At 39.7% G+C, this 26,570-nt stretch overlaps 1 protein-coding gene across 10 annotated transcripts in view; it reads right to left on the reverse strand.

Annotated features, from left to right (window-relative positions):
* The window catches only part of ADD3 (adducin 3), a 191,449-nt gene that overhangs the window by 69,281 nt on the left and 95,598 nt on the right, over positions 1-26,570 (reverse strand). For 4 of the 10 annotated variants that reach the window (XM_034775287.1, XM_034775283.1, XM_034775293.1 and 1 more), the window contains exon 3: positions 1,823-1,924. The exons of 3 other annotated variants lie outside the window; for them this stretch is intronic. The gene's annotated coding sequence lies outside the window, so the exon portion shown is untranslated. Of the gene's footprint in view, positions 1-1,822; positions 1,925-7,297; positions 7,321-25,446; positions 25,582-26,570 lie in introns of those variants that run through there. 3 more of the 10 variants (XM_034775288.1, XM_034775290.1, XM_034775292.1) reach the window with 3 other exon arrangements.

Consider the following 26,570-nt stretch of genomic DNA (forward strand, 5'->3'; position numbering starts at 1 on the left):
TGGGTCCCATGCTTTTCGTTAGTGTGGTGGATTGGGGTGCCATCCCTTGCCCCCGGTGGGGGAGGGAGAGGAGTGGGGAAGGGACCCAGAGTAGAGGGTGGACCCGGGACCCAGCCCCTTCAGCATTACGGACTGCTTACCCTCTTTCTGCTTGGGGAAGGTACTTAACAACAGTACTCCAACTCTAGTCAACTCTCCTTCCCCTTCCCGTCTGACTGAATCAGGGGGTTTTATTAGGTCTCGGTAGGGGCCTTAATTGGCTCCAGGTGCTCTAATTACCCTGTAGTAATCTCTCCTTAGTCCACAGGGAATAAGGCTCTGATCATCCTAGGGCTTGTATACCTCCCATCTATCACTCTCCTGCTGCCCTCTGGCCCTGCTGTATTACACCTGGTATGTTACAGAGGAACAGCAAACGCTATACTTGGTGGGAATATGAACCTCCTCAAGGCAATAAAGGCAGCACTGGAGTTAGTTACTGACAGAGAAAGAACAGGGGCAGGAGACAGTTCTTAAACCCCAGGAATTTTGCATAGTTCTCCTTCATCGGGAGAAACTTCCTGAGGCAAGAAGACTAAGCTATGTTAACTATAACGACACTAAAACAAAGTCTACAGTTACTAAAAACTACTTACAGTATGTATTTACAAGTATAGAAGTAGAGGACGATCATAGTGGATGCAGCAAATTCCAGCTCAGGCCATGCAGTGGTAAGAAGGAACTGGAGAGGCATTGGTCCGTGCCACCCGTTATGCCCTTGTTTTGAAGCATGAGGAGAGCAACTGCTTATGCATGGGCCAACAGACACTACTTGCTATAAATCTCCAGTGTCAGGTGCATGGAGCACATACATATTCATGTGTGGAATGTATATAGGGACCAGTCCTCAAACAAGATCAGATACCTACTGAACTAAAAATATTTCTAAGGTTTCTGGCCATATCCTGCTAAATTATCGCTTCTAAACATGAAGGTAACCAGTTCAAAGCTTGAGATTCTATGATACTTTATGTATTATACCCAAGAGAAGTCTTAAGCAAGAAACTGAACGGTAGTCCTTATTTTGCAATAATGACAATAAATCCCATCATCCATGCATTCAAAAAGCATGTTAGTGCCCTTTCTCTAAAGAAAATAATAAAAAAGTCTTAGGATTATGCAGAATCAGAATAGCACAACAGAAAATTACTATGAAAGATGTACAGAAAATATAGAAGTGCTCCCACAATAGTAAAGCCTTTGCTTCTGTCTGTTAACATCAGTTTACAAAGTTTCCATAGGAACCTGCTGCTAACATATGAATGTACTTGTTACATTATATTTTGAACAGAAATTCCTTTGTGAAAAAGGCCTGCAACCAATGCCAACCACCTAATGAAATAAGAATGACCATCACGATGCCCAATAGAGCAGAGGCATGACACACTGTATCTCATAGTACAGCTACCGCTATAGATGTTTTATATGCCCATACTGAATTGAAGATGATGAAAACAGTGACTTTCAAATACTTTTTCCTGCATCAAGAGCCTGATTTTGCTCCCCATGAAGTCAATCGGGAAAGTCCCAGGATTTCAGAACTGATCTCTAACAGCCTGATCCATTGCCCATAGAAGTCAGTGAAACACCTCCCACTTATTTCAATGGACTTTGGATTAGGGCCTAAATGAGCAACCTAGTATTAGTGTGTGGATAGTAACCCAAATTACATCTAGCGATCCCACAATATTAAATATTTGCAAAAAAAATTAAACAGAAATTTTCTTTTTATGATGTGTATGCCAAACAAACACAATGTAAGACAGAAAACTAGTCTCCTTACCTTAATTTTTATTTCTCATAATGGAAGGCATCCACTGGTCTGGACATTACTCATGGATTAGATCTGTTCATTCCACCACAATGCAGGCAGAAAAATTCTACCCTGGAAGGAGATGTGGTATGAAATTTCAGGAGGATTGGTTTTGTTTTTGTTAGTTAAGGATATGTGTGTCTGTGCAAACTGAGATTGTAATGTGAAACAAGCTTCAACTTTCTTTAAAGAGCAGTTCTACCCTGAAGAAAGCATCTATATAAAAATGACACCTTTTTATTCAAGAGATCCATTTCACATGGGTATAAAGTGGAGTCCCTGTCTCTTTACTGTATTGGCTAAAATGTGCTTTCACTACATTTTACTCCTTGTGAGGCTGCACAGGCAGAGCAAACTGAATTCTTTTCCTTTTGGTGCATCATCAGCGTTGTTTACTAAATTCCACTCATTTGTGTCTGTGCAAAGTCATTAAAGATTATGTGACTTCTTCAGGGTAAAAAGTGTAAGAGTAATTAGCCTTCTAGACTTCATTGCTAGTAATGGTGCATGAGACGGAAAGAATTCAGTTTGACTTTCTGATCCCAGGTGGAATTTGAGGGGCTGGTAATTAGAAGAGATTCTGATTTCTGTATCAAATGTGCTCAATTACACATCGATACATACACCAGAAATGAAATCTCATTACACCATTTATGTAGTCAGAGTCATTCTTCAAAATGCAATGAGAATTCCATAAAATAGCTATTGTGTTTTATTTTCAAAAATAATGAATTTAGATTGTCAAAAAGGAAAAAAATAACTTTTCTTTGCCAATACTCTTGAATTACTAAGTTTATTTTTATCATTTTTACTACAGGAAACTATGACAGGAAGCTCTCAAAGTTCAACATAAAACTAAGTTTTTGCTTAATATTTGAAAAACAATAGTTAAGGCTGTTACACACTATTGCTACTGATTACTGAATTAATTCTGAAGACTAGCCAATACTTTCTTTTGGGATAATACTCAGAACAAAGTACATATTGGGTTAGTTATGACACTTGTTGTTCTAATACTTTAATAGCCTATTGTTCACTCTTGGTTGCCTCAGCAAGATAAAACATTGAAAAAAAGAGCATTTCCTGGCAGGAAGTGAATTCCCACTGTGTGTCACAGGACTCCAGCCAAGATCTCTGCTTCACAGAAGGAGTGGCAGCCCTCTTCTGTGATTGCAGAATGACAAAGAAATCATGTTTTTTGTTTATTAAACAAAATATGTAATCGGTGGATACTGCAGTTCAAGATGCAAATTGCATTGTATTCTGCATGACTTACCATTCAACTACAGTTATGCTACCAATCCTGTCGATTAATCACAGTTAACTCCCACGATTAACTCAAAAAATTAATCGTGATTAAAAATTAATTGCAATTAATCGCAGTTGTAATCGCACAGTTAAACAATAGAATACCAACTGAAATTTATTAAAATATTTTTGGATGTTTTCCTACATTTTCAAATATATTAATTTCAATTACAAAGTGTACAGTGCTCACTTTATATTTTTATTACAAATATTTACACTGTAAAAATGATAAAAGAAATAGTATTTTTCAATTGACCTCATACAAGTACTGTAATGCAATCTCTATCGTGAAAGTGCAACTTACAAATGTAGATTTTTTTTGTTACATAACTGCACTCAAAAAACAAAATGTAAAACTTTAGAGCTTACAAGTTCACTCAGTCCTACTTCTTGTTCAGTCAATCACTAAGGGCTGGTCCACACTTAGTCCGGACTTCGGTACGCAAATTCAGCTACGTTAATAACGTAGCTGAATTCGAAGTACCTTACTCCGGACTTACCGCGGTCCAGACGCGGCCGGAAGTCTCCCCCCGTCGACGCCGCGTACTCCTCTCGGCGAGCTGGAGTACCGGCGCCGATTGTGAGCACTTCCGGGATCGATCCGGGATCGATTTATCGCGTCTTAACCAGACGCGATAAATCGATCCCAGAACATCGATGGCGTGCCTCCGGACCAGCCGGTAAGTGAAGACTAGGCCTAAGACAATCAAGTTCGTTTACATTTTACAAGAGATAACACTGCCAGCGTCTTATTTACAATGTCACCTGAAAGTGAGAACAGGAGTTCACATGGCACTTTTGTAGCAGGCATTCCAAGTTATTTACATGCCAGATTGCATACGAATGTTCAGCATCTTTCATGATTCAGCCACCATTCCAGAGGACATGCTTCCATGCTGATGACGCTTGTTAAAAAAAAAGTGTTAAATTCTGACTGAACTTCTTGAGGGAGAATTGTATGTTTCATGCTCTGTGTTTTACCCACATTCTGCCATATATTTCATATTACAGCAGTCTCAGATGATGACCGGGCACATGTTGTTCATTTTAAGAACATTTTCATTGCAAATTTGACAAAATGCAAAGAAAAGACGAATGTGAAATTTCTAAAGATAGCTACAGCGCTTAATCCAAGGTTTAAGAATCTGAAGTGCCTTCCAAAATCTGAGAGGGACGAGGGAGCATGCTTTTGGAAGTCTTAGCAACACTCCGATGCGGAAACTACAGAACCCAAAAGAAAAAAAAAATGAATATCAACCTTCTGCTGGTGGCAATGTGACTCAGATGATAAAAGTGAACATGTGTCAGTCTGCACTGCTTTGGATTGTTATCGAGCAGAACCCGTCATCAGCCTGGACGCATGTCCCCTGGAATGGTGATTGAAGCATGAAGGGACATATACATCTTTAGCGCATCGGGCACGTAAATATCTTGCCATGCCGGTTACAACAGTGCCATGTGAAAGCCTGTTCTCACTTTCAGGTGACAATGTAAACAAGAAGCGGGCAGCATTATATCGCCAGCAAATGTAAACAAACTTGTCTGTTTGAGTGACTGGCTGAACAAGAAGTAGGAATGAGTGAACTTGTAGGCTCTAAAGTTTTACATTGTTTTGTTTTTGAGTGCAGTTATTTTTTGTACATGATTCTACATTTATAAGTTCAACTTTCATGATAAGGAGATTGCATTACAGTACCTGTACGAGGTGAATTGAAAAATACTATTTCTTTTGTTTTTTTTCAGCACAAATATTTGTAATCAGAAATAAATATAAAGCGAGCACTGTACTCTTTTTGTTCTGTGTTGAAACGGAAATCAATATATTTGAAAATGTAGAAAACATCCAAAAATACTTAAATGCTATTCTATTGTTTAACAGTGTGATTAATTGTGATAAATTTTTTTTAATCGCTTGACAGCCCTAATTAATATATCAAAATGCATCCCCAATTATAGTTATCCTCTGTACATTACATTTCAGGATTAAGCTCAGACCTGACTATTTCTATAATTTAGTGACAATCATTCTCAGACTAAAATTATTTCTATACGATAGTCTGCAATCCTTTCTAGAATGCTAAAATATTAGATGGTATCAAAGTTACAGTGAAATTATTGGTACTAAATAGCATTTATTTATTCATTCATCGTGTGCCTTTTTAGTAGGTAACATTGCTTCTGTAATAAATTATAATTTAACATATGCTGTACATAAGTGCTCAGACAGGACGCAGGGCATGGAATAAATACCTAAACAGACAAATTAATCCAACAGTATAGTAACTATGATAAGATCAAAAAAGTTGCTTGTTACAAATTTTCATCATACACTCTCTTCCAATTAACAAGAACTTTAAAGATAATTAACATCCTGCTAACAAGACATCTGACTCTATGCCATAATATAGTAATAATGAAAATGTGCTCTGTCTCCATCAAATTTACCAGAAAATTTTTTAAGGGTTTGTCCTCCTATTGATATGCACACATGACTCATTAGTTTTAATGAGTATGAGGCAAATGCAATTAATGGCAGAATAAACTCCAGGAGATTGTGTAACTAAATTGCACCATGCCTGAGATGTAGCATGGACTTCTAAAGAAAGCAAACTTTCTGCAAGATAATACTCTTGCTGGAATTCTGCACCACTGCGCAGTGCAGAATTTGCACAGAATTAGTGTTCCCTACAGATTCCTTCGCCCCTTCCCTCCCCCCAAGAATTTATTATTTCCACCAAAATTCTTCCTTTTTCTGTTTTTTCCACCCGGGGTTGACAGCAGGAGCCCCAATCACACATGATTATATTGTGTTTTTTGACAAAACAAAATATGCAGCATTTTAAAATATCGTGAGGAGAATTTGTAATCTTTTGGCACAGAATTTCCCCAGGAGTAAAGGTAACTATAACAGAGAAAATTCTTTCACAGAAGATTCCCAATCAGTGTCCTCTACCTACACTGCAGTTTAGAACCTCCGACCTTTGTGTAACGAAGACACTCCTATGCAGCTTTTGTTTCGTGATGAAATTATGGCCAGTCAAACCAAATGGTGAAACTCTGGGCTTTCAGGCAATCCTACAAGTTACAATTACAAATGCACACACACTGTATATTTTAAAAAATTGATTCACCCCACTGCAAACATCATGACATGTAAATTCCTGCTTCTGTAACCATGTAAATGTATTGGCAGGATGGTAGGGTAAAGTTCAACTCTCAGGCGGCTTCCTCAGCACCAATCAGCAAAGTCTAGTTATGTCAATTTATGTCACTTTCGGTGCTCAATGAGGCAAGGAAATGGATTAGAGTGCTAGACTGTGGAAACAATGCTAAACAACTATGCCAAAACTGAGTATCAAACTCCCAGACTCAGCTTTATATGCCCGATTTCATAAAAGTTAAAAGTTTAAAAAACGCAATATAAAAAGTAAAACCTATTTCCAGATGGTGAAACAAGATTTGCCTGTAGGAAATACTTTTTAAATAGAATATATTTTTGCAAAGAGAAATATGTAATTTTAAATGCAGTTTTACAAGAAAAATCTAGTTTAAAAGACATTAAAAAAAGTTTTTAGAATCTGCTCACGACACAAGAACTAAGGAAATATAAATGCATGATATTACTTACAACACTCAAGGCTATTAAAAAACCCTCCTTACATACAACTTTCTCTTATGGTTTTAAATCAAAACATACTCCCCTGATAAGTCCCTATTTATAATGCCATATATTATATAATTTTGATTTAGTTCATGATATATTCTGGTTTTACTCAGTTTTAAACACATCCATTGATTTATAAGCAATCGTTCAACTGTAAATCTTAAAGGTAGCTTCAATAACTCATCACTGTATCATATCACAACTAAACCCTTTTCTGAACATATAGTGTGGAAATACACATCTTAATACACCCCAAAACAAGAGCCCCATCTAGCTCCTACGGAAGTAAAAGCTTCCATTGATTGAAATGGAAGCACAAGCAGGCGCCATGTTCCCAACCCTCCCCCCCCCACACACACACACAATGAACAGTAACAATAGAGGAAAAAAAATCTTAGCAGAAGAGATCAACATAGATTAACTGAATACTGACTGCATGGGGAAAATAATTCAGATACAAAAATTCAACTCACCATTCACCTAACTACATCGGAGGATGAAAACAAAAAGGTTTGAAATAGAAGAGAATCAAAATATGCTTCAAACAACTTTCTGCTGCATCCCTCCCCAACTGCTCTGTGAAATACACAGCAGCAACAGCACAAAAGCATCTTTATGGAAGGAATAAAAGGGTCTTAAATGCTCCTTTTATTTTTTATTGAATGAACCCACTCTTACACAAAGTTCATGACACAATGTCTCAAGCTTCAGTATTGCCAGATCATGGAGTTATCAGTCTGCTAATTCTGGTAAATTACAAACAGAGCAATCTGAAGTATGTACAAAATTTCTATATTGGATCAAGTAATTAAATTGTAATCAAGTGGTTGATTGAAAAGATACCAACATTTTATGATACTTAGCAGTCAGTAAAATGTTTACAATGTTCTTCTGATTTCCCCCCCCCCCCTCCCAAACAACAAGATCTTCACCGCTACTAACTGAAAACACTTCTCTCTTTCAGAGCCACTTTCTTGCATGGAGAAACTAAGGAGTTTACTGAGATACAAAGCCACAGACTCCTCCCAACTACAGTATTAATCATTTGTGTGGTTTTACAGTTGCCATAGAATTAACAAATGTATACTACCTATGTTTATTTATACAGAAGCACATTGCAACAGACATCCCATTGCTTAAAAAAAATACAAAAAAAATAAGAGCTGCAGTTTAAACTGATACCATGTAGTGTGGCAATTCTGAAGAAACCTTGCCCTAAAGATGACCTTTATGATGATTTTTCAAGCTATCAAAAGTATATGCAAAAAAGCAAGGGTGGAGCACTTTCAGGAGAAGAACCCACTACTACAAGACTCTCAGAATGCAAATTCATTTGCAAGCTTGGCGGGCAAATAACACTACCAAGTATTGATGCGATCTACAAGAACGTCCAGCCACAAGCACACCAGGACACTGGAAAATTTCCCATCTAAAAATGGGGGCTTTTGCTCATAACCTCCATCAATTCTTAGGAGAAGTGCATTTTCCCACCCTTAAACCTTTAAGTTAGGCAGATAGGGCATTAGAAGAAAACTGTCTGAGAAAGGATTGACAAGAAGGTTGCACAGAAATTGGTCCATTTCTAAGTTAAGCCTTTCCAGGTTTCACATGCCCTTCGCTGCAATGAAAATTTCATCTTGTCTGCAAAATTTTGTAGTGCCTTCAAGTCAACAGGAACACAAACATGTTACCAGCAACTAAAATAAATACAGTAGTTCTTTTATATGTTAATACTTACCAGTAAAGCAATATACAGTATTTGTATTTATCAGACAAAATATACATAATAAATCAAACTATTCTTTATTTTCAGGATTCTCTGATAGGAGTTTATAAAAACAGAACACATAAAACGAGACAAAAAAAGGCAAAGCTTTCTGGTGAAAACTCCCCAGATACGTATCATTCCAAAGCAAACAATTTTTGTTTTAAAGCAAAGAACTGTTCTTTATTTCCCAAACACCACCCACTCTTCCAAATAAACAAGTGATCCAATGTTGCGTAAGAATTTTAATTGTTTCCATAACTCTTATTACCTGCCAAAAAAGTACTTAACATGAGATATCCACTACAGTGGGCTCAAAAATATATGCATGTTTAAAATAAAATAATTCTGTATCTGTACATAAGCTTGTTTTACATAAGGACTTTAACTTTGCACAGATATTCACTTTGTTGTGACTTTTAAAAAAAGCTTTATTCTATCTATTTACTGTTACTAACCTGGACATTCTTAATCCTACTGTGGTTTTCCACAATCTTAAAAACATTTTGGTCCAAATTCTGCCACCCCTACTCACAGTAAGCAGCACCTCACACTGCAAGCAGTCCCACTGGGACCTCCTGTGGTACAAGGCGCTACTCAACACAAGCAGCTGGGGACATATTCTAACGTGAAATGCTTATAAAGCTTAAAGTTATTCAGATTCATAAGACCAGGTCAACACTAGAAACTATTTTCTGAACAGAAATGTCAGTTGGGGGAGGGGGTGATTTAAAAAAAAAAATTACATTTCATACCAGCACTACATTGCATCTACACTAGATATTCTATTTTCTAGCAATTTTACCAGGAAAAATGTTTTTGCCAGTATAGCTTATTTCATTTGGGAAACAAGAATAAGCCATACTGGCAAGCCTTTTGTAATGTAGACTAAGCCTAAAAATCCCTCTGGTGCAAGATTAATTTAAACAATTTTATAGACAGTGGGGAAAATGACTTTGGGAGCTACAGGGTAGAAACTAGCAAAATATTGTCTTTACCATACATATCAGATTTTTCCACTGAATTTTAACACTAAATCAGCACGCCACAGATTCTCACACCTTCAGTGTTTGGAAGCTGCTCTTGAATCCACTTTTTGATTTGTGATCTGTTGAGAGAGGGTTGACAAGCCTTTGGTTTGGCATGCAATGTTGTTGATAATGTGCGGCTTTCCGATCCCATGATAATATTAAAATCCCCTGACTACTCTGAGTACAGAGCATTCCTGACTTTAAACAATTAAACCTGTGTGACTATCATATCTAAATGTAGTAGGGTCATCCCGTTGCTATTACTGCTTCAAAGCTACAAATGTAAGGGCATGATTTTCAAAACTAACTACTAATTTTGGATGCCCAACTCAAGACACCCTAAAGCTGCCTTATTTTAATAAAGCGTTGAGTGCTCACCCTCCGCAAGTCAAACCTCTAAGGTTTTTCAAGATGGGCACCCAAAAGTCACTAGGTACCTTTGTAATATAAATCTCTAGCCAAGATTTTCAGTTTTTATTTAATAGCACGGGTTCTTAGAGTTCAGGAGAGATGTTTGTATGTTGTATTTCTAGCCAAATAAATATATAAATTTCAGTAATCTTGAATTATTACTGCTGAAAAAGTCTATGTTGTTTTCAAAGTCTAAAAAAACTTGCCTTTCACAGCTGCAAAGGAAATGACAAGAGAAGAAGGAAAAAACCACACAGTCGGTATATATCAGCAATTAATTCCATCCACAACCGCCCAGCTGTTTGCACATAGAAGCATCAGCCTATTTCCTTTAGGGACTTTTGCCACTGAAAACTGATATTGCACTTTCAGAGACACAAGCTGTTTGTAACATGTTAGGAATGTGCACTAGATCACACAAAGTTGAAGTAGAAATGAAATCCAGATCTGGTTTTCTTTACAGCTTGCCAACATATTGCATATCTACATTAAGATAAAGTTATCCCATCCCTTTCCTTCCATTCCCCCAGATAAGAATGGAAAATTGCCAGCAAAGTCAGATTAAGTGTCTAGAATGGACACTATTGTGATTTACTGGCAAAGACAAGGTGCAACATTCTCAGGAATCCACATGTCCATGGCATGTTAAATTCAGCCAAGACATTAGTATTTTATAGCTCATTGCCAAACTGGTCGATTCCAGGACATTTCATTACAGTACAGAAGTTTATGTGGAACCAGTACTTTTAGCATGAAAATGCAGGTTCTCTCTGGTTAGCATACACAGCCATGTTACACACAGTAAACAATGCTTTGTCCCATTGGAACAAATTCACTATGCTCTAAATGTAGTGTACCTTTTTATTTAATAACATAGAATCATAGACTTTAAGGTGAGAAGGGACCATCTAATCTGACCTCCTGCACAATGCAGGCTACAGAATTTCACCCACCCACTCCTGTATCAAACCTGTATTTGAGCCACTGAAGTCCTCAAATCATAGTTTAAAGACTTCAAGGTGCAGAGAATCTTCCAGCAAGTGACCCGTGCCCCACGTTGCAGAGGAAGGCGAAAAACCCCCAGGGCCTCTGCCAATCTGCCCTGGAGAAAAATTCCTTCCCGACCCCAAATATGGCGATCAGCTAAACCCTGAACATGTGGGCAAGACTCACCAGCCAGACACCCAGGAAAGAATTCTCTGTAGTACTCAGATCCCACCCCATCTAAAATCCCATCAAAAGCCATAGGGCATGGATTTTATCTCCACAAGCATGGGTTCTTAGAGTTCAGGAACGATACACACTGCGCTATTACTCATGAGAAGGCGGCCTAGAACAAACTGTTGGCAGTAAGGAAACATTTCATTTTCACAATTTCAAGGGGCAATGCCAAGCAGTAAGAAGTAATTGTCAAAATGCGCTCTCTCAATTTGAGAGAAGTGTCTTTTAATTTTAAAATATCAATAGGTACTAGCTTGTATGTTTTACTGGATTCATAGTTAGGTGAACTACATCTGTGTGTGCCAATGGATTTGAGAATATGTTTTGCAGAAATGGGACAGGGAATAACCTAAAAATAAGGTTACAAGCAGTTTCAAGTGACCTTAGGACTCACCTTGAGGAAAGTACTTTACATGATAATCAGTCCAGCCAAATACAAATGACAAAGATGTCCATTGTTAGAAATTGTATAGCCTGTATCATTGTGTCTGTGCCAGAGGAAACAAAGAATGTAACATAAAAAATACACTTTCACTTTAATTAATATAAAATTTATTCTATGTTAAAATAGTACATTTTTATATGGAGTTTTTGTACAATTCAGACATGTACTTCCAGAAGATTGACACTGTCTCACTCAATAGTGGAGGGCTACCTTAGCTTGGGAAACTTCAAAATCATTTAAAGTTTCAATTGTTTACAGTCTCTCATGGGATCTAATCAGTCTCCATAACTGACTTGGGATGGGGTGGGGCACAGAAAAAAGGATGAATTGTTTATATCACCTTCCCTTCTCATCCCCTTAAAGCCAAATCAGTAAAAAAGTACTAGGTGAATGAGAGCAGCATTTCATCTATCTTTAAATTATTCAATATGTGTAATCACAAATGATCTCACTATATTACAGCATTAGTGGCCCCACAGTTAATGGGTAGTAACATCCATTGCATGCCACTGGTCCCATCTCCACTGTTTTAATTTGCTCATAATCTTCTTAAATAAATTCCTTTGGAGAGGATTTTTTTCTATGCTTCGTGTCAGTCCCGCCAGAGAATTTGTTGGAAAGGTTAAAAAGCATGGCCATTTTTGAGTTTTGTGTATGTAAAAATAAATTTTAAGACCCTTGTTTCCCATATGTTCCATGTGCCTAACTTAACAGTGGTACTGATTGCGTTCAGACTGGTTTGACAGATCACAATGAAATCTAAAGCACAAACTGGGTCTGAAAGAAACTGGGTTACTAGTTCTGTGCACTGGAAGTTTTGTAATGCAAACAAATGCTGATCAGAAATACCAAAATATGAAGTCAAAAGTAGCTATGCAAACACTGAGGGAACTCTGAAGTCGTCGTCATCATCATGTTACTATTACATCTCTGGTGTTTAGGGCAGAAACGAAGCTCCTCCACTCCTGTCTGTTTCTGGCAAGTCTTTCAATAGTTCCCCAGCTGTGCCCAGGTTAAGCATTGTCAAAAGTTAAAATATCCCAGATTTCCAAAAAGGCTTAACCAAAGTTTTAAATTCCTGTAGAGTAACTCCTCGCTTTACATTGTAGTTTGGTTCCTGAAAAATACTACTTTAAGCGAAACAATGTTAAGCGAATCCAATTTCCCCATAAGAATTCATGTAAATTGGGGGAGGGGGGGGAGGAGGCGGAGGGCTTGGTTCCAGGGAAATTGTTTTTTGCCAGACAAAAGATATTATATACATATACTGTATAAAGTTTTAAATAATTTTAAACAACAATTTAATACTGGACTCCCCAACGAGGATTGTGAAGCTTGGTTGAGGCAGGGGTGTAGTGGGGTCGGGGTGCGGGGGCTTGCCCCGCTCTGCCCACCTGGCGCTCCTGCCAGGGAGTGGGGTCATGACGCAGGGGCTTGCCCTGCTCCACTGGCCTGGCGTTCCAGCCGGGGAGCAGGGTTGGGCATGGGAGCTTGCCCCGTTCCACCCGCCCGGTGCTCCTGCCGGGGAGCGGGGTCGGGAACTTGCCCACTCCCTGGCTGGAATGCCGGGTGGGTGAAGTTGGGTAAGCCCCTGCACCTCAACCCCGCTCCCCAGCAGAAGTGCCGGGTGGGCGGAATGGGGTAAGCCAAACAACCTTGTAACAGAACATTGCACAACTTTAAACGAGTATGTTCTCTAATGGATCAGCAACCTAATAATGAAACAGTGTGACTGGGACGACTTTAAGTGAGGAATTACTGTAATTACTTACAAGGTGGTGGCATTGCCTTAGGTGTGAGTTCTTTATTTCTCAACCTCAATCTTGCACTAATGCTTTTTTTTTTTAAATAGCATGCAGTATAATATGAAAACATAGTTATATAGTAAAAATAAAGATAGTGGTATATTATGTATTTCACTGCAAGAGTTAAAACCTGCAAAGAAGTGGCAAAAATTCAGCGGCACCATCAAGATGTATGTGTCTTACTGAGTAATCATGTAATATCATCACTAGGGCCCTACCAAATTCACAGCAATGACAAACGCATCATGGACCGTGAAATCTGGTCTCCCTTCATGAAATCTGTTTTTTGTGCGCTTTTACCCTATAACATACAGATTTCACAGGGGAGACCAGCATTTCTCAAATTGGGGGTCCTGATGCAAAAGGGAGTTGCAGGGGTAACAAGATTACTTTAGGGGGGGTGGTGACTCACAGTATTGCCACACTCACTTCTGCGCTGCCTTCAGAGCTGGGCGGCCGGCAGCTGTTAGCTGGGCACCTAGTTCTAAAGGCAGCACCCCGCCAGCAGCAGTGCAGAAGTAAGGGTGACAATACCATACCATGCCATCTTTACTTCTGTGCTGTTGCTGGCAGCAAATGAAGTTTAGACATTGACTGAAACTATGTTTAAGAACAGCTCCTTTTAACAGATTACATCATAGTTAGTCATTATGTCACAGAAGTCACGGATTCCGGGACCTTCATGACTTCTGCAGCGGCTGGCCTGGGGGCCACCTGAGCAGCTCAGGCAGCCCCTGGGCCAGCCACACCAGCTGCTGCTGGGGCAGTCTCAGGCCACTCTGCTCCCCTCCCCCAGTTGCAGCAGGAGTTTGGGTGTGGGTTGGGGGCTCTGGGTGGCACTTACATCGGGGGGGCTTCCTGGAAGCAGTGACATGTCTCTCCCTCTACTCCTAGCAGATGGCTCCACGTGCAGGCACCACCCCTGCAGCTCCCATTGGCTGCGGTTTCTGGCCAATGGGGGCTGTGGACCTGGTGCTCAGGGCACAGACAGCGTGCGGAGCCATCTGGCCATGCCTCTGCCGGGGGTGGGGGGCACGAGGAGCACCCGCGGCACCCCCCCAAGCCACCCCCACCCCGAGCACCTGCAGCACCTCCACGCCCCCCACCCAAGATTTAGTCAGGGGTATACAGTACAAGGCATGGACTTGTCATGGGCCATGAATTTTTGTTTACTGCCCGTGACCTGTCCCTGACTTTTACTAAAAATACCTATGACTAAAACGTAGCCTTAATCATAGCTAGATCTTTTTGGTTCTAGCTCCAGGATTCATGAAAAATACTCAATCAGCCCCCATATTTATGAATACATACATTACAGAATGCCTCGCGCATTCAATGAATTGTTTAGAAAGTATGCCAATCTATAATATCCATCTACAAATATCTCCTTGCTTCGAAGTAGCAAATTCTGTAGTTACAAGTGTTCATATCTTGTATTGTATACAGTAAGAGAATGGGCTAAGTTGATCCAGAGTAACTTCACTGAAGCCTAGTGGATGATTTTGGTCAAACATGTCTTGTCAATGAAAAACCTGACACCTTAAAACAGTCCTTCTCTTCTATGTAGTCTTTCCTCACTGTTATAATGTCTTTGTATGCTATTGGTATATCATGCTTTACATACATTAAGGAAATACAATTTCCAGCGGCTTAGTAAGATAATTAACTTTAAAAAAAAACAACCTCCTAGCAAATAGCCTTATTGATCTTTTGAGGAAAGATGCTATTTAAATAAAGTACATGGGATTGGATATAGGGCTAGCTCTTATTTTCATCAGCTGTTCTTTTCTTCATTGCTGATATCTTGTATTTCACATAAACACACACCTTCTTTCATTCCATAATTATAATCCCTCAAGTAGAGAAGCAAATTACAACATCCTAATCCAAATGTTTTATTTAACCTAGACACAGTCTTGAAGTAGTATGTTGAATTTATTAGGAAGCCACCTTGCAAAGACCCTATAAACTATGACCACATTGGATAAAGTTAGGCTCAGTTTACTTTTGGATCATCTTTGTTCTGAGAATTTTTACAGTGGGAAGAGAGATTCATGCTTTATTCATTTTATTTGGAATACTATTGGTCTAAAACTGCTGTTGAACATTTATCTGGCAGCCTCACTCAGAGCCCAAAAGAAGTCATACTCCAGGGTGAAGCACCTAGAAAGTTCAAACTTGGCAGAAAGGTTAATTATTTGTGTCTATGTACTAACCATGTCACACGCTTCACTAATACTGACCAAGTGTGATATGGTGAATTACTAGCTAAAATCTCCTGCATCAAAGCTGTAGCAATACTGAAGGAGCCTTCACCCATGTCAGTTTGGAGCTTATGGAAGAATCTATCCATTACTCAAATAGAGTAATACAATTCATTTCAGGCAACTATTTCTTATAGTCTATTTTAATTACGGACATTCCATCTTAATAAAATACAAAATTGTTTATGGACCATAGCCTGGCTAATTAGTGAGTAACTACATTCAACTACTAAGGGTAGGGCTACACTACCCAGTAGTTCGGCGGCAAGCAAATTGAATTTCTGGGTTCGACTTATCGCATCTTGTCTGGACGAGATAAGTCGAACCCGGAAGTGCTCGCCGTCGACTGTGGTACTCCAGCTCAGCGAGAGGAGTACCGCGAAGCCGACAGGGTAGCCTGCCTGCTGCGTCTGGACCGAGGTAGGTTCGAACTAAGGTACTTCGAACTTCAGCTACGTTATTCATGTAGCTGAAGTTGGGTACCTTAGTTCGAATTGCGGGGTTAGTGTAGACCTGCCCTAAGTATATCCCCTAAGTTTAAGAGAATAAACCTGAAATGTCAGATACACCTTGTCATATGAATTTTAGAATATAATTTTAAATAAGACAAAGACTCCCAGCTAACTACAGGACATTATTATAATACATAGTCTCTGAATATATGACAGCACAATGGCACACTAACTGCTCCGAAGTAACCATTATGGTCTTGCATATCTATGTGATGAAACTCCTCATGTAGTAAAGGATTAGAGCTGTTGTGCCCAGGCAACCATTATCGTCTACAATAGGAAGTCTCAAACATTTTCATAGGATGGACTATATCTTGGAGAGATGGTCTAGAAGACTTCTTTTTACTTTCTAAAACTATTTTTCTGCCATAAGCAACTGAACACCCAGCCTCCAGTAACTACATCAACCACTTATATAGAAAATACATCATCATGTAACCATCAAGCTGTCTACTAACAAGTGTTTTGTGGACCACATTTGGGGAACTGCTGATCTACAGCGTTAAACAATCCCCTTTTAGAAAAAATATCTTTTAAAAAAAAACCCAAAAGACTGATGGCTTCTTCAGCGCAATTATCAGCTACCTGCCAAATGTGGTGCACTCCTGAAGACTGTAAATACACACTTTAATGACAGTTTGTATTTGCTTCTAAATAAGCACTTTACATTACATTGCTTCTAGGGCACATAGACGCCGAGAAGCAATTGCTACTTATCCAATTTGACCCTAAGTTACAAATAATCAAGTCAAATGGAAACTCTGCGCACATGGAAAGATGAAACGGGGAGGGGAACAAAAATAGAAGTTTGCTTTGTAGTTTGTTTTAAAGCCTATGAAAGAGTAGTTCAGTTTCTGTTCACATTATAAACCCCCAAAAGATATTCGAAGAACTATAATAAAATAATACTAAGGGGCTGAAAAACTGGAAAAAAAACTAGAGAATTCAGGGTTAAGCATGCAATTACAATTGCCTCAGTGAGAGCAGATATTCTAACTGATCTTTTCCCACATCAGGGGACCTGAGAACAGGTCAGATTGTTCAGCATCTTAACTACAATATTGGCTGTGAACAAAACAACAAAAGCAGAGAAACAGCTTCAGCGCTTATTCTGAATTTCTATCAGTTTAAGACAAATGCAATATTATTTTAACAGTTATTGTACATGTACTTAAGAAATGATCAAAGAGACCCTAATATAGAACATAATTTTAAACCATTAAAAGCTACTGGAAAATATACTCTGGGTTTTAAGTGTCAATCCACAACTCTGTTGCAGAGAATTTTTAAACCATCACCACGAATTTATAGCCTCCATTTATGTACAGCCTTATAGAGCTCTTCTCCTGTGGAGTCAGCAAGACTAAAAGTTAAAAGGCAGTGATGAACTATAACATTTGCATATGTATCATACATAACTTTCTCAAACTTTCTCAAAGTGTTTGCAGCTGCTGTTTTCATCTACAGAACAGTGATATGAAACACTTAACATTTTACAAATTGTGCAAGAGCCAAGATCAATGAGACACACAAAGCCTTAAATGCATAAACATTTACAACCAAGTATTTGAAAATCAGTTCCATCTACTTGGCCAAACCTGAAGGGATTCAGGGATTCATGCTCCCTCTGAAAGAGCTGATAGTGTCATTAACACCTGAAGCATAATACAGAATGCTAATCCCGGCTTTAATGTAGTGAGGTCATTAGTAGCTGCAGGAAAAACAAATTTTGTTTGGGATGGTAAAAGGCCTTTAAATTCCTTTAAAATTATTTTTGTAATTTTAAAGCTTGTACATATGTAAATGGATTTGGGACCTCAAACAGTCTATTTTATTTATTTTGTAAACATCACCATAGCAGTGAGGCACTTGTTTACAGAGTCAAAGAAAGAACATTAAATTCAATAAAACAAGGACAACCAAACAAAACACTAAAATGTTACACGAAATAAATTTGTCTTGCACTGCACCCTGAAGACTGTTAGACCTCAGGTCCAGTGAGCCAAAGGGCACATGAGATAATTGGACCATGAGAGGAGAAATTCATCTGTTAACGAACTGGGAATGCGGTCTGCCCTGGAGCTAAATATCTTGCATTTGTTGTTCAGGTTGGTAGCAAAGTCTATTTCTGGATTGCTCCGCTGATAGAAGATCTGGAGGAGGATGTCCTGATTGACCACTCATGGTGGTCTATAAAATTCCTGCTGAGGGAATCTGCAATGGTGTCCCCCTCACTTCTGGAAAATGGAAAGCTCTCAGAGCAACTTTGTTTCTTATGCATAGGTTCCACAGAGGGATAGCCTCCCGATACAGCTGAGTTGATCTTGCATTCCCCTGCTTGTGGAGATAAAACTTGGCAATGGTATTGTCTGTAAGGACTTGCACAACCTGGTTCTTGATGGGAGACAAACAACTCACAGGCCTGATGAATTGCATGGAACTCAAACATGTTTATGCGCGGTGAGACATCCTGGGGTGACCACAGAGCTTGCGCAGGAAGTCAGCCGAGGTGGACTATCCAGACTTTGGTAGACACATCTGTAACCAGAGTCATAGTTTGGCTCTGGAGATAGAAAAGGGACACTATGCACATGTTGTGAGGGTTCAGCCACCAGTTCAGAGGCTGAAGCACTCATGCAGGTACACAAACCAGCATACCCAGAGGATGCCTGGTCAGACACTAGACCAAACAAAGTCAGCCCTATAAACACCGAAGGTGAAGATTGGCATGTGGAATTATGTACCCACACGAGGCCATGTGGCCCGACAGCTATGTACAGGAACACACTGTTGTCACTGGGTTGGACTTCAGGCCTTCGGATAGAGTGACTATGAACTGAACCTGTCCATCAGAAAATAAGCCATTGTGGTTATGGTGTCGAGGTTTGCTCCTATGAATGTTATATGCTGCATCTGCTGTAACTTTGTTTTGTCTAAATTCAGTTTCAGGCCTAGATGAGAGAACAGCCGTCTGATAATGAAGATACTGCTGTAAACTTCATAGATTCCATAAGGCCAGAAGAGACTATAATGATCATCTAGTCTGATCGCTGATATAGCAGAAGCCATAGAACTTCCCCAAAATAATTCCTAGAGCAGATCTTTTAGAAAAACATCCAACCTCCATTTAAAAGTTGTCAGTGATGGAGAATTCACCAAAGCCTTTGCTAAGGCTAAGTTGTTTCAATAGTTTCTCTGACGGTTACACATTTACCCCTTATTTCCAGTGTAAATTTGTCTAGCCTGAACTTCCAGGCACTGGACATTGCTATACCTTTCTCTGCTAGACCAAAGAGCCTATCATTAAATATTTGTTCTTCATGTAGGTACTTATAGACTAATTGATTCACCCCTTAGTCGTCTCTTTGTCAAGCAAAATAGATTGAGCTCCTTGAGTCTATCATTGTAAAGCATGTTTTGTAATCCTTTAATTATTCTTGTGGCTCTTCACTTTATCAACATCCTTCTTAAATTGTTGATACCAGAACTGGCCACAGTATTTCAGCAGCATCACACCAGTGCCAAATACAGAGAAAAATAACCTCTACACTCCTGCTTAAGATTCCCCTGCTTATGCATCCAAGGATTTCATTTGCCCTTTTGGCCACAGCATCGGCCTGGGAGCGCATTTTCAGTGATTATCCACCACAACCCCCAAATCTTTTTCAGAGTCACTGCTTCCCAAGATTGAGTCCATCACAAGTATGGCCTATATTCTTTGTTCCTAGAAGTATACATTTATGAGTTTTAATATGGCTACTGTTTACTTGAACTCCACTCACCAAGTTTGCTATGAATCAGTGACCTGTCCTCTTCATTACTTAAACACTCCTCCAGTTTGTGTGTCTGCAAACTTTCAGTGATGATTTTATGTTTTCTTCCAAGTTATTAATAAGCATGTTAAATAGGAGAGGGCCAAGAACCAATCCCTGCAGGACCACACTAGAAACACCCACCACCCAATGATGATTCCCTATTTACAGTTACATCATGAGCCCTGTCAGATAGCCAACTATTAATCCATTTAACGAGTGTCACGTTAATTTAATAATTGTTCTACTTTTTAAATCAAAATGCCATGTGGTAGTAAGTCAAACGCCTTACAGAAGTTTAAGTATATTACATCAACACTATCACCTTTATCAACCAAACATATAAACTCATCAAAAAAAGATTGGGTTCCCACATTAGCCAATCATCCAGGCAAGGAAAAATTTGGACACGTGGGCAGCGCAGGTAGGCCACTCCTACCGCCAAGCATTTTGTAAAGACCTTTGGGGCTGACAACAGGCCAAAGGGGAGCACGGTGTATGGTTAGTAGATATCTCCTGCCACAAAGCAACAGTACTTCTTGTGGCAAGGATGTATTGTCATGTGGAAACATGCATCTTGCAAATCAAGGGCAGCATACCAATCTTTGCTCTTCAGGGAAGGGATAATGGAAACGAGGGTAACCATCTTGAACTGCTAGATCAAGTTCAACTTCCTGAGGTCTAAAAATTGGACACAGGCCACCAGACTTTTTGGAAATTTGGAAGTAACAGAAGTAGAATCCTTTCCCTCTGTGATGCCAGGAACCTCTTCTATCACTCCCAATTCCAGAAAATATTGTACTTCTATAAGCAACATGGTCTCGTGAGGTGCGTCCCCAAAGAGGGACAGGTAAGGTGGGTTGGAGAAGGAAGAGAGGTGTATTAGATAACATGACCCCTCCTTTATAGTGCTGAGCACCCACTTGTCTGATATTATTTCATTCCAAAACACTGTAAAAGAGCAGTAGGGGGTCTTCCAAAAGCTGAGATAAGGAGTGAGATTAGTATGCTGATCTCAAGGAGGCATTCAAAATGACTACTCAGAGGCTGTCAATGTTTGGTGAGAAGGGCCTGATTTAAGATTAAGCTATCTTGCAACGTCAAGAAGGCCTATATTGTCTTAGTAGAGTCCTGGAATTTCTGATGAACATGTGATCTGTAGGATGGCTGAGGTCTAAAAGGTGATAGTGTTGATGTAATATACTTAAACTTCTGTAAGGCGTTTGACTTACTACCACATGGCATTTTGATTTAAAAAAGTAGAACAATTATTAAATTAATGTGACACTCGTTAAATGGATTAATAGTTGGCTGAGGTCTAAAATGCTTCCCCTCTTTGAGCTTAGGATGTAAACCCCAAGAGCTCTCAAAGTTGCCCAGGAGTCTTTCAGGGCTTAGACTCCTCAAGCGGCAAGTCCTTGATTGTATTTTGCGAATGCCTGCAGCCAAGAAGAATGTCTCATGGCAATGACAGTGGCCATGGACCATGAAGCCAAATCAGTTGCGTTTGACAAAAGGTGCCTTTTGAAGACAAGAGTAATAAGCTGTTCCTTATTCGCCTCTGACAGTTTGTCTGCAAACTTTGCTGTAAAATTAGCAACCCTGTATATGGAAAGGAGAGCTTGATAGTTAGCCACATTCATTTGCAGAGTATCTAGGAGGTAAGCTTTCCTGCCATACATATCCAGTCTCTTCAGCTCTGTCTCTTTAGGAGTCGCTCTGGGATGCGATAGGTGGGAGCGGTCATTGGCAGCCATGGCCACCAATGAGTTGAGGACATGTGAAAAAATAACCTAAGTTCTATTGAGCAACTTGGTAGCATCTGTGTGATCTCTTAGCTGTATATGGTATAGAGGATGGAGTCTGCCAACAGGGTTCTTACCAGCTCCAGCAGGGCATTATTAATAGGAAGGGCAACCCTTCCTAGCATGGAGGTTTGTAGAATATTGAGGCAGTTGTGCAGATTTTCTTAAATGAGCTCCACCTGTATTCCTAAAGAAGTGGCAACTCCTCTCACTATATCTTCCGCAGGTGGACTCAGACAACAGCCTCATGTGGAGAGGAAGAATTATGTGGACAGACATCCAGCGGTTCCTCCAGTATCTCACCATCCTCAATAGGATTCAAACCCATGGGAAAGAAAACATTCAGCGGAGCTTGATAAGAGGTTTCTTGGCCGGGAGATTGGGGACCTTCCTTCTGATATGAGATTCTGATGGAGGTCTCAACTCTTTTGGAATGGGACAAGACCAGTATGGCAAGAGGGATACTCTCCAGTTGAGTCCCCCACAATGTAGAGTACCATCTTGTGGCTTCTTTGTAGGAAGATCATTCAAAGTCCTTACAACCGGTATCCCTGTCATGTCTATAAGTCGATCTGAAAAATCAGGATGGTGACATGTTCCCCTCAAGTTCCAAGTCTGAAGAGGAAAGTTAGAATGCCTCAGGAAACAGAGGGGCTGTTCCTGTATGTGAGGGTTTTGATGGGGACCCACCCTCGGGTATGTATATAGTATAGGACAAGGAGATCTGAAGGCCAGTGAGGTAATCACTACTCTCAGCGTTGAAGCCAACTGCACTGACAACACTGAAGACTTCAGTGGTGCTGATCACACTGGCAGAGCGGACCATGCCTGATGAGTCAGGTATGGGGAAAACACTGGCAATGCCAGAAGTGTCTGCATCGAGGGTGTTGGGTGCGTCAACTGTACTGACAACACCAGCGTCAACTGTACTGACTACATCGAGGATGTTGATGGTGCCAGAGACTTTCTACCAGTCAATATTGGAGCTGGATGCAGCTGTAATGGAGAACCTGGTAAATGGAGACACAAGACCCCTTGCGGACAAGAAGGCTCAAGGAGATGAAGGCACTGAGACATGCACGTGCTGTACTATCAGTGCATGCAGCTCCAGCGGAGCTAGTGGTGCTGACAATGCCAAGATGATCTGGATTGGCTGTACAGATGAAGAAGAGCCTGGTAAAGATAAAGGTACCAGACTCAACAGCCTCCAAGGAGCCAGAGTCAACAGTGCTGCCTCTGACACAGCCAGTACATGTTTGTGTTTACAATGCTTTGAACTGGTACCAGAGGAATTACTGGAAGGCTGGCTTGGTGAAAACAGAGATTTTGAATGTTTATCAGCATTGGAAAGCTTTAGGGTGTTTTAAGGAGGTCAACTGTGAGGAGGAAGAGCAATGCTTTTCTTCTGGCTTGCACTTCGAGTTGTAGGCAGCTGGAGGGGTATTTTTTGTTGGTTTGGAATCAGTCACCTTCTGTCACCTCATGTTCAGGATCCAGTTCTGATGCGGGATACAAGGTTTCCTTTATTAGGTGAACTTTTAGGTGGCAGGCCCTCTGCTTTTTTGTTCTAGTAGGAAAGGATGTACAAATTGTATATTTGTCCCTCTCGTGTCCATAGGTAGTTTAAGTAGCTGTTTTGTCCATGACAACGGTAACCACCCTGAACATAGCACATTGCTTGAAACCTTTTTTTTTTATTTTTTAAATAGTAAATCCCTAGATATTTACACAGATCACTAAACTAATTAACACTAAACAACTATCTAAACTAGATATAAAGTTTTTCAGAAAACATTGGCTAACTGAAGCAAATAGCTATGGGAAGTTCTGACTCTCACCGCAGGTGGTGAGAAGGAAGAGAGGGAGGTGGTGGAGATGCCCATTTTATGACACTGGCTCAATGCACTAAGAGAGCAGAGGCACACGTGCCACCTGGTAACACTGCTGGCAGAAGTCTCCTGGTCAATTGTACTTGGCACTCATACACCTGAAGTGGAGTGTATACATGCACAATCACTCGTAGGAGAACTTGGGATTGGGAATAGACTTGATTAAGCACTAACTAGCCAGCAATTTGTATAGCTGCACCAGTGTTAACGCTGAAGTATAAACAAGGGCAAGATGAGATTTACACCAATTGAGCCAATCAGAGTTTACTTCAAATACAGTGCAACTAGGCTGATCAGCACAACCCCTGCACATTCTTTTCTATATTGAGTGTCAGCACTGATGCAGCAACAACGATTGCTGGCCACTAATTGTGGAAATGAGGCTATTCTGGAATGTAGACAAGGCATACATGATCATACTCAAGTGTTTCTGAAATACGTAATAGGTTAGTGTCTTTTTTCCTTTAAAAAAAAAAAGTTATGTCAGCCTTAAGATCATACGTTGCAACAACACCAGAGCCTCCATATCACCCCACACGATTGATATATTACTCTACTGCAAAAAGTGAATAAATACACCACTGGAATACTGAAACAAAGCTAGAGAAAGAATCTGTAAACCAATGCTGCAGAAAACCAAGAACTGAGAGGCATCCAGCTGTAAGTGACTTAATCTACTGAACAATGCTTACAAAAATGACATCATTTTAGGCTCACCGGCCAAGATATTTAACTAAAACAAATATTTAAGCTAATTCCACTTTTAGTAAAGTTAAACACAAACTTTTCTCCACACACAGCTATTGGCCAGTAGTGAAAACACAAATCCTCATTTTATGAAAATTGCATAACTGTTACTGATAAACCTGTTTTGACAAAAGGAAACACAAAAAGCTGTATGTTTGTAAAACTGCCTTTCTAAATATCAACATTTGCTAAGGAGGTCATCGCTAGTAGCGACATGTCAATAGGTATGGAGGAAAAAAAGCCTGAGAATACAGACTAACAGCCTATTTAATGGAAAGCTGTAAGGCTTATGACAATACCTTGGAAAAAAGTCATTTTTTAAACCATTATTTTTCATTCCCCACATTCTGTCAATTATAAGACTGAATAAACCAGACTGGGTTATAGGTTGAAAAAACAATCCCCAGTCCAATATCATAGCACTGTGCTATTGCATATTAAGCTGCAGTTTCTTTTCTACTGATACAGATTTGTTTTGTAAGTACTGTAATCAAACATAAAATAATTGCTTCCCAGACAGTAAAACCACTAAGCAATTTTTAAATCAAAATATAGTGTGGTGGTAATAAACGTGAGTCCATTTTTCATCCAATTTAGATAATTATCATAATGTTAGTTAAACATGATACACATTTAAAATGTAAATATTTTTTCCAAAGGGCAAAATTAAGCAATCAGCCATGTTAACAAGTTAACGTGTTCCAGCCTAGAGCTCTGAATCAGCATTTTCTACATACATTGTACTGTTATTTAGAAATGGTTGGAAACAATGTTCAGTATGTAAACAAGGAATTGCTGCAACTAAGTTATCCTTTATATTTGCTTATTAACAGTTTCTCTTCATGGTTTCATAATTAGATGAATAAGAGAACACACATCTGCGTTACTAACCTTGAACAAGCCACTAGTATTTACCTGAAAAAGCATCAACAATTTTCTGTTTGGTGAAAATTCAGAACTTTCCCCCACTATAACAAGCACAGCTCACGTCTGCATAATTCCATCTTGAAATAACAGCCTAGTTTTTCTGACCCCCAAGTCAATGAGAAGCTTTACATTAATGTCATCCTCCTCCTTTTGCCTAGCATGAAACTGCTTTATCTCATAGACCAGGAATCTGACAGTGAACGTGATATGGAAGTTTATCTGCTGCCAGAAAACTGCTTCCACGATAGGGTTTTGGAAAGAGGAGGGGGAAAACACTCTTCAACACTCTCCAGATGCTAGAAAGAAGAGTAATATCAATGCTTGATTAATTTAAAACCATGAGACGTGCCTCCAAAAGGTAAGGGAGAAAAGTCAGAACACCCTTACAGTTTAGTGAAAAAGCACCAACAGACACAAATTCATCTTCTATATTATAATCCCTACAACCACAAAGAGAACATACTGGAAATGAATGGGGATGTATAAATCTGATAGTTCTTTGCCTAAAAGGTAGCCTGCCTTTGGAGAAGCCCTCCCTCATTTCCAAGAATTTAAAGGAAGGCACCCCATTCTTCTATCACTCTTCTGGTTCAAGTATCAGAGGGGTAGCTGTGTTAGTCTGAATCTGTAAAAAGCAACAGAGGGTCCTGTGGCACCTTTAAGACTAACAGAAGTATTGGGAGCATAAGCTTTCATGGGTAAGAATCTCACTTCTTCAGATGCAAGAAGCCAAAGCCTCTGTTCAAATGCTACTTGCATCTGAAGAAGTGAGGTTCTTACCCACGAAAGCTTATGCTCCCAGTACTTCGGTTAGTCTTAAAGGTGCCACAGGACCCTCTGTTGCTTTTTACAGATTCAGACTAACACGGCTACCCCTCCAATACTTGACACCATGTAAGGAACTGCATTTAGCCGTATGGAATGGAAATCTTCAGGTTCAGTAAGTCCCAACATGAAGCAGCTCATAGAAGATTCCAGGACAATACATTTGGACCATTTCATTTTAGCAATCTCCTCCTCCTCCCCCTTCCTGTTTTCTCAGAGGGGATACATCTTGTTTTTGAACAGAGGCTTTGGCTATAATGAGGAACAAGTGGACACTGGCCATATTA

The sequence above is a fragment of the Trachemys scripta genome, chromosome 7 (assembly GCF_013100865.1).
Source record: "Trachemys scripta elegans isolate TJP31775 chromosome 7, CAS_Tse_1.0, whole genome shotgun sequence".
NCBI lineage: Eukaryota > Metazoa > Chordata > Testudines > Emydidae > Trachemys > Trachemys scripta.